The sequence below is a fragment of the Odocoileus virginianus genome, chromosome 13 (assembly GCF_023699985.2).
Source record: "Odocoileus virginianus isolate 20LAN1187 ecotype Illinois chromosome 13, Ovbor_1.2, whole genome shotgun sequence".
Taxonomy (NCBI): domain Eukaryota; kingdom Metazoa; phylum Chordata; class Mammalia; order Artiodactyla; family Cervidae; genus Odocoileus; species Odocoileus virginianus.
The window spans coordinates 2,290,777-2,304,347 of NC_069686.1; the positions used below are offsets into that span (position 1 = coordinate 2,290,777).

The window sequence follows — 13,571 nt, forward strand, 5'->3', positions numbered from 1 at the left end:
TATACACTTTTCTCCTGTTGTCTGAAAGTAGAACATTCCTATGAAAGCTTTTATAAGCTGAAATGGCATAAAGTAAAGACACAATTACCTTAGGACATGTCTTGCTAATGAATGCACACAACAAATTGAGATAAAGCACAGATGCTCCCAAGAGCAGTTCAAAGTTGTGGTGTCTTAATGCTGAGATGCTGAGTGTAGGTCCTGGGGAAGGCGGTTGGCACCGCCACTCTCATTGCTCAGAGTGTAGCCTGCCTTGGTAACTGGCTCGTTATAATACCAATGCTGAACACTGTTTTCACTTTTCACCTTTTTTTAAAGTAAAAGTAAAAATCCTCTTTCTTTTGGTTAGCAAAAGAAGGTACTAACATAGGTTTGGAAGACCTGTGTATCTAATCACCAGTTGACTAGATCAATAATTGAAATCTGTAGATTTAGATGAGAGTGTAGAATAAGAAGTCTTACAGTTTAGGCATGAAGAACTCTAATAATGGGCTGAGGAAGCTGAGAGTTGATCTGAGTTGGGAGTATAACCAAAAGGGTGCTGTTATAGGCAAAGGAAAGAGCGTGCTTGAAGGAGGAGCTGACTAAAAGACACAGTTGAGAGGTTACAGTGACAATGATTTTTTTTAAAATTGAAAGTTATTTCAATATAAAATCTGGCCAATAACTCAGAAGTCTGGAAAAGAAAGTCTGACCGATCAATTTAACAATGTAGATGTCCTTGGAGGTGAGGATAGTTTTGCTTTTGTTTTTTAGGTTGGTGGAGTATACTTAAGGATTCTTTGTTCTAGTGAGAAGGATCCAAGTGAGAAAGAGTGTCAACTATATTAGAATGTTTCTATGTATCTATTTTGTGTTCACGGTGCATTTTTAATCAGAATATAATTGCTCTACAATTTTATATTAGTCTCTGCTGTACAACAATGGGAATCAGCCATGAGTTGCTAATTTGCTCTAGTCTTGTCTGACACCTTGCTGCTCTATGCACTGCGGCCCTCCAGGCTCCTCTGTCCATGGCATTCTCCAAGCAAGTACGTTGGAGTGGTTTGCCATGCCATATGTGTACATATATCCTCTTCCTCTCGAGCCTCCTTGTTACCCCTTCCACTCCATCCCTCTAAGTCAGTGGCTGTATAGCACAGGCAACTCCGGAGTTCAATTTGGCGTTCACTGTACTTTTCCATTTCCCTTCCTAAGGAGACAGCCAGGCCTTGGCAATCCCTTTCCCCAGGGGAAAGTTTATTCTGCCTTTTAGAATATCGTTTTCCCTAAAGCTCCTTGAGAGGATCATTTTATAGGGGTAGAAAGTTGAGGGGAGGGGCTCTATCTACTATATCAAGGGGGAGGAGGTGAGAAAGGCTCTCAAAGCTTGTAGGGGTCTTATCAAGAGCTCCTCAAGCATTTATAGCGGAATTTGCGTGGGTAGGAGCTGACATCTTGAGAGTCCTGTGACTCTTGCCAGAAAATAATGGGAATGAGCCAACAGATGATTTGGCAATTATTGTCAAGGATAAGCATGCTGTATGCTAATTGCTTGCTTGTTGTTTTATCTCCCCAGAAGCAAAAGTTACCATGTTCAGCTTGTAGATTCAGTATTGTCTGAAAACATTCTTAATTATCTTATAGGACCTTTCCTCATCTTTTGTGAAGGTCATCTGTTATTTTTCATCAGCTTTTTTCACAGTAAACTTTTAGTTTGATTATTGAACTTTTTTTTTTCTCTCATTTGTGTTACTTCTGTCTAGTTAGGATTTTATGGTTTATACTAGATGTGTACTCAAAGATTTAGCTATTTGTTTTTCAGTTCAGTTCAGTCACTCAGTCCTGACTCTTTGCGACCCTATGAATCGCAGCATGCCAGGCCTCCCTGTCCATCACCAAGTCCCGGAGTTTACTCAAACTCATGTCCACCGAGTCGGTGATGCCATCCAGCCATCTCATCCTCTGTCGTCCCCTTCTCCTCCTGCCCCCAATCCTTCCCAGCATCAGGGTCTTTTCCAATGAGTCAGCTCTTTGCATCAGGTGGCCAAAGTATTGGAGTTTCAGCTTCAACATCAGTCCTTCCAATGAACACCCAGACTGATCTCCTTTAGGATGGACTGGTTGGATCTCCTTGCAGTCCAAGGGACCCTCAAGAGTCTTCTCCAACACCACAGTTCAAAAGCATCAATTCTTCGGTGCTCAGCTTTCTTCATCGTCCAACTCTCACATCCATACATGACTACTGGAAAAACCATAGCCTTGACCAGATGGACCTTTATTGACAAAGTGATGTCTCTGCTTTTTAATATGCTATCTAGGTTGGTCATAACTTTCCTCCCAAGGAGTCAGTGAAGTCGCTCAGTCACTCTTTGTGAGCCTGTGGACTGTAGCCCTCCAGGTTCCTCCATCCATGGAATTTTCTAGGTAAGAGTACTGTAATGGGTTGCATTTCCTTCTCCAGGGGATCTTCCTAACCTAGGGATTGAACCCGGGTCTCCTGCATTGTGGGCAGATGCTTTACTGTCTGAGCCACCTGGGAATCCCTTCCAAGGAGTAAGCGTCTTTTAATTTCATGGCTGCAGTCACCATCTGCAGTGATTTTGGAGCCCAGAAAAATAAAATCAGCCACAGTTTCCACTCTTTCCCCATCTGTTTGCCATGAAGTGATGGGACCAGATGCCATGATCTTAGCTCTTTGAATGTTGAGCTTTAAGCCAACTTTTTCACTCTCCTCTTCCACTTTCATCAAGAGGACCTTTAGTTTGTCTTCACTTTCTGCCATAAGTGTGGTGTCATCTGCATATCTCAGGTTATTGATATTTCTCCCAGCAATCTTGATTTCAGTTTGTGCTTCTTCCAGCCCAGCATTTCTCATGATGTACTCTGCATAGAAGTTAAATGAGCAGGGTGACAATATACAGCCTTGACGTACTCCTTTTCCTATTTGGAACCAGTCTGTTGTTTCATGTCCAGTTCTAACTAATGCTTCCTGACCTGCACACAGGTTTATTGAGAGGCAGGTCAGATGGTCTGGTATTCTCATCTCTTTCAGAATTTTCCACAGTTTATTGTGATCCACACAGTCAGAGGCTTTGGCATAGCCAATAAAGCAGAAATAGATGTTTTTCCGGAACTCTCTTGGTTTTTTTGATGATCCAGTGGATGTTGGCAATTTGATCTCTTACTCCTCTGCCTTTTCTAAAACCAGCTTGAACATCTGGAAGTTCATGGTTCACGTATTGCTGAAACCTGGCTTGGCTTTATTTTTAGGTAGAAGTATTTTTCACTGTTGTTTTGCTAACAGGCAGGACAGAAATGTTTAGCACAGGACAAAGACTGGTCCAGCCTCCAGCAGCTAATATTGAGTTTGTAATAAGCTTATTTAACATTAGACCTTGAACTACAGCTTGAATAATTCAGTATTCAGAACTTGATCGTGATATATTCAATTGTTATTCTTGAATAATAACAGTACATTATAAATGTAGATTAAAGGAGTTTTAATGCACTGAATCCTATAATTTTTTAGATAAAACATGAAATATTTCTATTTTTATTCTCTATTATATATTTGTATAATAGGACATTTCCATCAGTCAGTAATTTTGGAATTATATTCAATATTCATCTCCTCAGCAGACTGCAGTCTTTCAAAGTGGACCAACATGAGTACTGAGCACAGTATTCACAGTGATTGCCTGGAAAATAGTAAGCTCTCAGTCAATATTTATTGAATGAATGAGTGGGTGGATGGATAAGTTATATTTTCTACTGAAACATTTTCCCAGTTCTCTAAGGCACTAAGATATTTCCCCCCAAAAAAATGACTTAAAAAATTGGATTCTTATCCTTTTGATTATTCATTCATTTAACATTTATTTAAAACCTGGTTTATGCCAGTCACAGCACTGGTAGCTGCTTTCACAATTCACAATGCAGTGTGTATTCTCATCATACTTAGAAACCTACTGCATTGACTGCCAAAGGAAATTTCTGGACACAGAAGATGTTTGGCTGTGCAAACAGTGGCTTTCCTCCTTTCCATGTGTCCTAGAAAGAAATTCAGAGAAGGAAATGGCAGTAACTATTCAATGACAAATATGTTTTAGAGATTATATGTAAGAAGAACTACACTGGTTACGGTGTAGTTATAAATAAGGAGTCCTGGGAAAGTTTCAACATGAACACATGTTTGGATCAAACAGTCCTGTTATGCAAAAGACAGATTGCTGGAAAGGTACCCCAGCCAGGAGATTCACTCACTAGTGACTATTCTTATTAAAGCAGTAATAGTCAAAAATATTTTACTTAGTGCGGTATTTATATTGCCCTTGCTATTTATGGATACACAGTTAGACTTTTCCACTGTAATTCAGGAGAAAGGCCACCCTGATCCACATGAAAGTATATATACGTGTTATGCTGTTACCTTGTTAGCTCACAGAACAGGTAAATTGACATTTACTGAGAGAAGAGGTCCTGGCGAGGGTTTATATATATCTTTTCACATTTTATCCTTTAAGAGTTTCAGTGCAGCAACTTACAGTAGTTCTCAGGAAAGATGACAAAACTAAGACTCAGCGAATTTAATTTGCCTAAGTCATAATTAGTAAGCCATGAGGTCAGAATTTGATTGCAGTTCCCTGAGAGTTGACATCTTATTACCACTCCATTATGCACATTGGCCAAATAGGCACTTGCTATACATGTTCTTGGAGAAGGCAATGGCACCCCACTCCAGTACTCTTGCCTGGAAAATCCCATGGATGGAGGAGCCTGGTGGGCTACAGTCCATGGGGTCGCTAAGAGTCGGCATGACTGAGCGACTTCACTTTCACTTTTTACTTTCATGCATTGGAGAAGGAAGTGGCAACCCACTCCAGTATTCTTGCCTGGAGAATCCCAGGGACAGAGGGGCCTGGTGGGCTGCCGTCTATGGGGTCGCACAGAGTCGGACACGACTGAAGTGACTTAGCAGCATACATGTTCTAGTCCTTAGAGAAAACCCAAGTGTAAAACAAAGTGAATAAATCAGGGCATTTTATCTACTGCCTAAACAGGCTTATCTCAGGACTGAAAGGGTCATTCAATATTGGGAAATTTACCATAATAACTTACATCATTAAAACATTTAAGGAGAAAAATCAGACTTCCCTGGTGGTTCAGTGATTAAGAATTTGCCTGCCAATGCAAGAAACAGGGGTTCAGTCCCTGGTCCAGGAAGATCCCACATGCTGTGGGACAGCTTAGCCCATGAGCCCCAACTGCTGAAGCCTATATACCTAGGGCCTGCGCACTGCAATGGAGAGTAGCCCCTGCTCACCACAGCTAACGAAAGTCCACACGAAGCAACAAAGACTCAGAGAAATAAAATAAATAAAGGAGGAAAACCAATTATATCAGAAAATGCTACCCTCCAATAAAAGCATTTGCTAAACATCAGCAGCATCTAGTCTTGGTCAATAAAGAAATAATAGGAGAAACCTTCTTAAACATAATAAAAAAATATTAGTAATTTTTAGGTTATATCCTTAATTCTTACACTGAAACTATGAGGCAATTCTTGGTCACACTGATTTTGAGATGTGAAATTGTGTCTATAAAATGTTCACAGGTAAGGGATTTGCCCAGAGTTCACTGATTTGATGCTATAGGTTTAACCACCAGCTTTGTGGAAAAAGAAATGCATACATATATACTGACACATATGTTAATTGTATGTGTAGGTAAATTTCTGTTTACACATAACCTTACTGTAAATTTTATTTACACAAAAGATCTATAATGTCAGCTTTTTAAATTTTTCTCCGTGGAAGTAGGGAGCAATGTCACTGGCTAACAGTGAAGGTGGGGAGATGTTGCTTTGAGGAGATTGGATATGTGAAGTAATCATTTATGGGAGTGGGAGAACCAAGGCACTATGCAAGCATATTAGGCTTACTGCTGAAACAAGTACGTAGGAGAATAAAAAATGAGAGCTAGCATCATATAAAATATTTTCTAACAGAGTAATTCTGTCTTGTGTCTTGGCCCTTTCCTTTTCTCTTTACAACAACCTATGGTGCTACTTCCTTCTCTGAATTAATAACTATCATGTGCCTCATGCCCCATATTTCTCACTTTCTTTCACAGATTTTTGCTTAAAGATTGTATCATTCTAGGGCTTCCCAGGTGGTTTGGTGGTAAAGAAGCCACCTGCCAATACAGGAGACAAGGGTTCGATTCCTGATCTGGAATGATCCCACATGCCAGAGAGCAACTAAGTCTATGCACCACAGCTATTGAGCCTGTGCGCTAGAGCCCAGGAGCTGCAACTCCTGAAGCCTGGGCATTTCCCGAGAGAGCTCAGCAAGAAGAGAAGCCACAGCAATGAGAGGCCCATGCGCACAACTACAGAGCAGCCCTTGCTCTTGGCAACTAGAGAAAGCCCACGCAGCAGCGAAGACCTGGCGGAATCAAAAGTAAATAAATAAAATTTAAAAATTGCATTGGATTAAAAAAAATGTTTAAAATGAAAAGATTGTATCACTCTATCTCTTCCTACCACTATCCCATTCACTCCAGGTCTCACACAGTATCAGTTAAGCTGCACCCTACAGGCGATACATCAATTTACACTGGTTAAGAGATAAAAGAATGTGTTATTTTGCCTAACAGTCCAGACGTGAAAAGGGTTTCAGAATGAGCTGACCTTGAGACTCAATGATGTAACTGTGAATCTAGTTTATTTTGGTCTCTTCCCCCAGCCCCCATTCCCATCCATTTCTCCAGCTTCTAAGTCAGCATTTCTCATCTGGGAGAGATTTTGCCCCCAAGGGGACATTTGAAAATATCTGAAAGTTTTGTCACAGCTGGAAGGCTTCTACTATCATTTAGTTGTAGAGGACAGGGATGCTGTTAAACATTCTACAATTCTCCACAATAAAAATTATCTGGCTCAAGTAGCCCAGAGAATTCACTGAATAATTGTTTCAGTAGCAATAAGGCTACATGTTTATTCATGTCCAGTGGTAAGAAAGGAAAAGGAAATGTACTTTTTTTTCCCTGTCACTTGTTTTTGAGACTTCCTAGAAGTCCTTCGTGACATTGTACAGGAGACAGGGATCAAGACCATCCCCATGGAAAAGAAATACAAAAAGGCAAAATGGTTGTCTGAGGAGGCCTTACAAATAGCTGAGAAAAGAAGAGAAGTGAAAAGCAAAGGAGAAAAGGAAAGATATCCCCATTTGAATGCAAAGTTCCAAAGAATAGCAAGGAGAGATAAGAAAGCCTTCCTCAGCAATCATTGCAAAGAAATAGAGGAAAGCAACATAATGAGAAAGACTAGAGATCTCTTCAAGAAAATTAGAAATACCAAGGGAACATTTCATGCAAAGATGGGTTCAATAAAGGATAGAAATGGTATGGACCTAACAGAAGCAGGAGATATTAAGAAGAGGTGGCAAAAATACACAGAAGAACTGTACAAAAAAGACCTTCATGACCCAGATAATCACGATGGTGTGATCACTCACCTAGAGCCAGACATCCTGGAATGTGAAGTCAAGTGGGCCTTAGAAAGCATCACTATGAACAAAGGTAGTGGAGGTGATGGAATTCCAGTTGAGCTATTTCAAATCCTAAAGGATGATGCTGTGAAAGTGCTGCATGCAATATGCCAGCAAATTTGGAAAACTCATCAGTGGCCACAGGACTGGAAAAAGTCAGTTTTCATCCCAATCCCAAAGAAAGGCAATCCCAAAGAATGCTCAAACTACCACACAATTGCACTAATCTCACACACTAGTAAAGTAATGCTCAAAATTCTCCAAGCCAGGCTTCAGCAATACATGAACCATGAACTTCCAGATGTTCAAGCTGGTTTTAGAAAAGGCAGAGGAACCAGAGATCAAATTGCCAACATTCGCTGGATCATCAAAAAAGCAAGAGTTCCAGAAAAATGTCTATTTCTGCTTTATTGACTATGCCAAAGCCTTTGATTGTGTGGATCACAATAAACTGTGGAAAATTCTGAAAGAGATGGGAATACCAGACCATCTGACCTGTCTTGTGAGAAACCTGTATGCAGGTGAGGAAGCAACATTTAGAACTGGACATGAAACAACAGACTGGTTCCAAATAGGAAAAGGAGTATGTCAAGGCTGTATATTGTCACCCTGCTTATTTAACTTATATGCAGAGTACATCATGAGAAATGCCGGGCTGGATGAAGCACAAACTGAAATCAAGATTGCTGGGAGAAATATCAATAACCTCAGATATGCAGATGATACCACCCTTATGGCAGAAAATGAAGAGGAACTAAAAAGCCTCTAGATCAAAGTGAAAGAGGAGAGTGAAAAAAATTGGCTTAAAGCTCAACATTCAGAAAACTAAGATCATGGCATCTGGTCCCATCACTTCATGGGAAATAGATGGGGAAACAGTGGAAACAGTGTCAGACTTTATTTTTGGGGGCTCCAAAATCACTGCAGATGGTGACTGCCGCCATGAAGTTAAAAGACGCTTACTCCTTGGAAGGAAAGTTATGACCAACCTAGATAGCATATTAAAAAGCAGAGACACTACTTTGCCAACAAAGGTCCATCTAATCAAGGCTATGGTTTTTCCAGTGGTCATGTATGGATGGGAGAGTTGGACTGTGAAGAAAGCTGAGTGCTGAAGAATTGATGCTTTTGAACTGTGGTGTTGGAGAAGACTCTTGAGAGTCCCTTGGACTACAAGGAGATCCAACCAGTCCATCCTAAAGGAGATCAGTCCTGGGTGTTCATTGGAAGGACTGATGCTGAAGCTGAAACTGCAATACTTTGGCCACCCCATGCGAAGAGTTGACTCATTGGAAAAGACCCTGATTCTGGGAGGGGTTGGGGGCAGGAGGAGAAGGGGCCAACAGAGGATGAGATGGCTGAATGGCATCACCGACTTGATGGACATGTGTTTGCATAAACTCTGGGAGTTTGTGATGGACAGGGAGGCCTGGCGTGCTGTGATTCATGGAGTCGCAAAGAGTCAGACACGATTGAGCGACTGAACTGAACTGAACTGAACTGAGAAGTCCTTTGAAAACCTTCTTTTGTGCTCATCAGATCAAGTTGATTAATGGACTCATCCTTTAATACAACCACAGTCAAAGGGGCTGACATTATTAGGAGTACCTTTAAAGATGAATCAAACCTTGGTCACGAGATGGTGTTCATGCTTCTTGTTGGTGTTAGGTAAACTAGATTTGGGGTATCAACCATAGTTGTTATCCAAATTAAATTTGTAACTAATTATACTAGTAAATATATGGATAAATATGGTTGTAAAGAGTTAATAGATGATTCTGTTCAGATGGAGTCATAGATATTTGGATTTTCTCTTAATATCTAAGAGCTGCTAAGTGGGCAAGACAGCCAAGAGATAGATTATTATAAGCAGTTAGATTATGCTTCTCACACTATACTTAGTGCTGGCATTCTCCTAGGCTTAAATAGATTGATATCACCTTGTGACAAAGAAGGTTAAGATGAGAAATAAAATGCTACAAAAGGACAAGTTCCAGATGTCCACCGAGAGTCATGCTCCAGATGCGTGATAAAGTGTTGCCTACCAATAGGACTGCAGAAAGCATGCAATTAGCTGTTTCCCGGCAACCAAAACACTAACAGCAGAATCAACTCACAAAAATTGTGAGAAATCAGGCCATCATTCTTTTTTCTTCTTTTAAAATCTTGAGTAGCTGCTGACTTAGTTTGTTTACATGATTAAAAATAACATCTGTATTAACTCTTCTAGAGAAAAGGCTTTGACTTTCTTTTCTTGGCTGTAAGCAACTATTTCTTTTAACACATTTTGTTAAAATCTCCCAGCATGTAGCTACATTATTATTAAAAGGTTTGATGTCATCATTGGTGCTCCATCAGTTTTATTTTTCATAAATAATTTTTTTCAAGGCCTTCTTAATATGTAGAACTATTTCATTATATTGAGGCATTACAGTATGTTGGTTAAGCCCATGAATTATGGAACTAGGCTATAGGACTGAATCTTGACTTTGCATTATGATAGCAGTGATTTTGTGTGGGTTATGTGAAAGTCTCTGTGTCTCACTTTATTATGCATAAAATCTGCATAGGAATAACATGCACTCTATAAGGATGTTGTGAGGAGTAAGGAAATTTTTTCTATTGGGAATGCTGAGAATAGTGCATGGCACATGGTAAGAACTCAAGAAACATTATATTATTATTATTTCCATTTTTTCCTGATTTTATTTTACAATGGAAGGCAGTGGAAAGATGGAACTCATAAACCTACTTTGACTCTAAAGTATTTTTGTTAAGTACACTAATTTTATTTAGAATTTTTATTTTATATATATATATATATATATATATATGGTATGGATTAATACTATAACAAATCAAAATTGGGTAATTTTGACCTTGATAAATAATATTGCTGAGTGATGGATCATTCCATGCAGGTGTGACACCTGTTTACCTACGAAGGCCAAAAGTTTTAGTTATCTTATTTATGTAAAAATTTGGCTCTTCAGAAACAGAAAGGAATTGTCCTGAAAAAACACCTTTTGGAACCGTGATTTACTTCACATTGCAGCAGGAAGAAGGACAGGCAAACTATGATTTAATGATGCTCTCTGCTGCTGGGCAGCTTGCCTTGGAGGGGAAATGAGGGACCCGCTGATGGTTACAGAGAGCAGCAGGTGTGTGTACTTGTGTTTAGTGAATGCAGTAGTGGGGCAGAGAGGAAGTAGATGTGACACGGTGGGCCGGGAGCATACTTGAACAGTCAGAAGTGTGTTTCGGGGTGAGCGGTATTGAGGAAAAGGATGGTGAGTGGTTGTTTCCAAACTCATCCTAATAGTTGAGACAAGGAAGCACCAGGAAGTGCTGCTGTGTGCATTTGGGAAAATTGTTTGCAAATGTTTCATTTTGTTTAGACCCAGACACAGGCTCAGAGCTGGAAGGGACCTAAAAATTCTGTCTCCAAAATCATACAAAACAGATGATGGTTGGCTATGCTAATTATATAAAACTTCCCAAGGGAGATTTTCCACCATCTAAAGAAACTTCAGATGATACGTGATAGCCATCATAGACATATGTACATCTCAGCAGCCATTAAGGCAAATATGAGAACAATGGTAAATTAACATTTGCATTAAACTGGACAATCCTATTATATCCCACTGTCTCTTGCCCAAATTTGAGTCATCAATTTAAAATAAAAACAAGGATTTTCCTTTCTTTGTTTCAAATTAGAGAATGTAGGGGATTTGTGCCTCCCTTCTTTGTCCTGCTGGCTTTGATATCATTACTTTTTGTTCTCAAAAACTCAGTTTTAGTATTAGGCTCCTGGGCCAAATGCGTCTGTCATTCTCTAGTCATGATAATTGTTAAGGGATGGAAAACTGTAATGAAGTTAAGATGTTGCTTTGTCTATCATCTTGAATTATTTTCTTACAGAATTTTACAGATGAGGTAGAGATGAAAAGAATAAAGAATAAATCAAAGGGCTGAATTAAAAAAATCAACAAAGATGTAAGAGTGAGCATATATTAAAATAAGTTTAAAAGATATTTCATTCATGGTATTTTATAGATGGTTTTCTATAAAATTAATGTCATATTCAAAAAAATTGTTTGGAGCCTGAGCCATTCTTTTCTTTAGTGAAGTTTATTACCATCTTGGCTGTAAGACTGAAGACCAGAGTCCAGACTTCTGGCTGACTCCCACAGGTACCCTCTCTGAAATCCCTAGATACAGACTAAAACAGTAGGTGTCCACTCTAGCTGGTCATTTTACTACATTTCATGAGAAGCAAGGATATAAAGACATAGAAAAGTTCCTTTTATTGGGGGTTAAAAACTGGATAATAGGGAATGGCATGGAGGTTTCTCTTAGCAAAATCTTGCTTCACATTCCTACTCCTACTATTCTAATGTATTCATCTGAAATTTGTGTCTTGCCACTGTATAGCTAACCCTTTCACCCTGTTTTTCACTCTATGGGGGTAAACTGGGCACACACACGAACTTCTCTTCCATACATAGATCCCACTAAATGGTGGTAAAAATGTCAACATAATGAGTTCTTTTTAATACTGTGAACCAGAGAGGATTCCTCCAGGAAACCAGAGATTTAACAAGCTTTTAGAATTCTGGAAGTGGGAGGGATTATACAATAGATAAAGTGGATGGGTGAAAAAACTCACAGATTAGAACAGCTGCAGGAGGAAGATATTGTGGAGCTCTTCCCAGCTGAGCTGCAGAGAAATTCAGTTTGGAACTGCGGGACAGTGAAAAAGCAGGATTGGGAAGAGTCAAATGTATATGGTCTAATTTGGCTCCTCATCCTCCTATGCATTTTGGGAACAGCATTCTATTTTCGTACTTTACATGGGCCAGTTTATATGCTATTACTCACTATTATTTCATATAGCCACGTGTTCTTTGTACCTTTTGTAATTTTGTTTTACTGGGTTTACATCTTGATGGTCTAACACTCTATTTGGTTTCTGAGTGTTTCTCATGGGTTAGCATTTGTATAAAAAATCTGGTCCATGTAAATGCTTTTATGTTTTTTCCTCAAATGTTTAAACCACTAGTTGATGTATGGTATTTCTCTTCGGTTATTTGACTGTCCATTTGCTCAACATATTGCTTCTAAAACAAACAATAAAGATTCTTTTATTTCTTAAAAAAAAAAAAAAAAACAAACATTTGTTCACAGATGGAAATCCCAGATTTACCTTCTATATAGAATAATAGATTTGGCGAAGGGTTGACCACAGTCTGGGCTTCCCAGGTGGTGCTTGTATAATAAGGACAAAGAACCTGAAAGGACACCATTTTCTACAATATTATAGGAAGAGACAAGTCTTCCCAGGTGGCACTAGTGGTAAAGAATCAGCTTGCCAATGCAGGAGATGCAAGAGATGTGGGTTTGATTCCCCAGGTTGGGAAGATCCCCAGAGTAGGAAATGGCAACCGGCTCCATTATTCTTGCCTGGAGAATCCCATGACTAGAGAAGCTGGCGGGCTACAGTCCTGGGAGTTGCAAAGAGTCAAACACACATAGGACACAAATAGGAACATGCACACACATAGGAAGAGACAGTGCCTGTCAGAAGCATATTGACAAAGTTGTCTACTTCCAAAGTAGCATACGCCGTACCTGGCATTCGTGGAGTTTTTGAACTAGCCTTCCACTCTCAGGTATGTAGCATAAAGGAAAGTTTTGTTTCCATGGGAACTATCAGCTTACAATAATTAGTACTTCCTACATAGATAGTCTGATACATACTACTGAAAAGGATAGCAATTTATTTATACTGAGTTGAATCAAATTTTATTCATAAATATGAACTGTTAATGAAAAGTTATTAGACCTTTGGAGAATACTTAAAAACCTTGGGAAAGGAAGACAAAGATGGACAAACAAACAACAGATCCCAGGTATAGAAGTAGTACAGGAAATAGTAGAGAGTTAAAAATTTCTAATACATATTCTTAGAGATATTTGAGAGATTATATCATCCATAAAGCAAAAAGACGTTATTAAGAAATAGGAGTAATCATAGAC

At 39.2% G+C, this 13,571-nt stretch overlaps 1 pseudogene; it reads right to left on the reverse strand.

Moving 5' to 3' along the window:
• The window catches only part of LOC110130123 (ribonuclease P protein subunit p38-like), a 72,348-nt pseudogene that overhangs the window by 39,260 nt on the left and 19,517 nt on the right, over positions 1-13,571 (reverse strand).